This window comes from Eubalaena glacialis, chromosome X (assembly GCF_028564815.1).
Source record: "Eubalaena glacialis isolate mEubGla1 chromosome X, mEubGla1.1.hap2.+ XY, whole genome shotgun sequence".
NCBI classification, from domain to species: Eukaryota; Metazoa; Chordata; class Mammalia; order Artiodactyla; family Balaenidae; genus Eubalaena; species Eubalaena glacialis.
The window spans coordinates 14,274,169-14,276,090 of record NC_083736.1 but is presented as its reverse complement, the minus strand read 5'-3'; the positions used below and the strand labels follow the sequence as shown (position 1 = coordinate 14,276,090).

Below are 1,922 nucleotides of genomic sequence, written 5' to 3'. Positions count from 1 at the left end.
ACATATATACACTACCAAATGTAAAATAGATAGCTAGTGGGAAGCAGCCGCATAGCACAGGGACATCAGCTCGGTGCTTTGTGACCACCTAGAGGGTGGGAGGGAGGGAGACGCAAGAGGGAAGAGATATGGAGATATATGTATATGTATAGCTGATTCACTTTGTTATAAAGCAGAAACTAACACACCATTGTAAAGCAATTATACTGCAATAAGCATGTTAAAAAAAAATCCTGTGCTTCAGGAGTCTGCAGTCTAACAAGGAAGAAAATATGAATATAAATAACTATAATTCAATATAAAAATATTAAGTGGCATGAAAGGAAAATTCTATGGGAGAGATGACTTCTACTGATCATGTTGCCTTCCTAGGTTGCCACCTTCCCAAGCTGAGTCACCTCTGCTCTGTGGCTTCTCTTAAGATGTTACTATGATTATCTAAAAACAGAGAAGGACTCTAGATCAGTTCTTCTCCTTGGTCACACATTAGAATCACCTGGGGTGCTTTTAAAGATCTCAGGCTGCACCACAGTCCAATTAAATCCAAATTTGGGGGTAGAGACCCAAGCATCAGCATTTAAAAAAAATTCCCCAGATGATTCCACCGTGCAGCCAAGGTTGAGAATTGCCAAATGACTTCTGTATCCAAAGCCCTATGCCAAATTCTATGCAGTGCTATAAAAAAAACCATAAAATATATGTCTGTATATGGAGGCACTTCACTTTTTAATAACATGCTATTCTTACGTCACGTCATTTTTCCTTGTGCATTTCTGTCCATTCAAGCAATTAAAGATAAACAGGTTAGCCATTTGAACTCATAACTATTTGTACCTTATTAATTGCCCACTCTAACACAACTAGTGAACTTAAGATGCAAATGGGAACTGCAAGTTCAAAGCCATGAAAAAGTTAATGATTTATCCTCCCCCCTGTTGTTGCAGAAAGATGACTATTTGATAACACTCATGTTTATTTTGGAAGCAAAGGAGATGCCTGCTATAAAGAATGATCCCAATCTCCATTCTAGACTCCATCTAGAAGTCTAGAATTGTAGCTGCCTTTTTTAAAAATTGAAGTATAGCTGATTTACAACATTGTGTTAGTTTCAGGTATACAGCAAAGTGATTCAGTTATATATATATATATTTTTTCAGATTATTTTCCATTATAGGTTATTACAGGATACTGAATGTAGTTCCCTGTGCTATACAGTAGTACCTTGTTGTTTATCTATTTTATAGATAGTAGTGTGTATCTGCTAATCCCAAACTCCTAGTTTATCCCTCCCCTTCCCCCTTTCCTCTTTGGTAACCATAAGTTTGTTTTTTATGTCTATGGGTCTGTTTTCTGTTTTGTATATAGATTCATTAGTATTTTTTAGATTCTACATATAAGTTACATCATATAATATTGTCTTTCTCATTTTGACTTACTTCACTCAGTATTATAATCTGTATGTACATCCATGTTGCTGCAAAGGGCAAATTTCATTCTTTATATGGCTGTAGCTGCCTTTTTAAAAAAGTTTCTGGGGTGTGCTCAGAGCAGGGGGCCTGAAGAAATGGCTCCTCTGTTTACAGCACACTCAACAGGAATCTGGGTTCATTGTGACAAGGGGCACAAAACTTGTGGCCTTCCTATGAACAAATACCCAACACGTCCCCCTGTACCTCCACATGGCTGCTGGGCAGGACCAGTGGGACAGGGCTCAATTTTGGAAGAAAAGCTACAGTATTTAGTGGCGGAGTTTGCCACCTAGAGCCTGTCCGGTCCACGCATGTGTGGGCCATGAGTGGTCTTACAGACATAAAGGTTTTGAACCTCTCTCTTCAAGGAAAAGAAGAAAAATAGATTCCAACTATATGCCATTCTGGAAAAGCAAAACTATGGAGACAATAAAAAGATCAATGGTTGCCAGG

The 1,922-nt window shown here is 38.2% G+C and overlaps 1 non-coding gene across 1 annotated transcript; it reads left to right on the top strand.

Annotated features, from left to right (window-relative positions):
• The first annotated feature begins 1,533 nt into the window (after nucleotides 1-1,533).
• On the top strand, nucleotides 1,534-1,663 carry LOC133082811 (small nucleolar RNA SNORA11). Its single transcript, XR_009699028.1, has one exon. It is a non-coding gene; the product is annotated as a small nucleolar RNA SNORA11 (small nucleolar RNA).
• The last annotated feature ends 259 nt before the right edge of the window (nucleotides 1,664-1,922 follow it).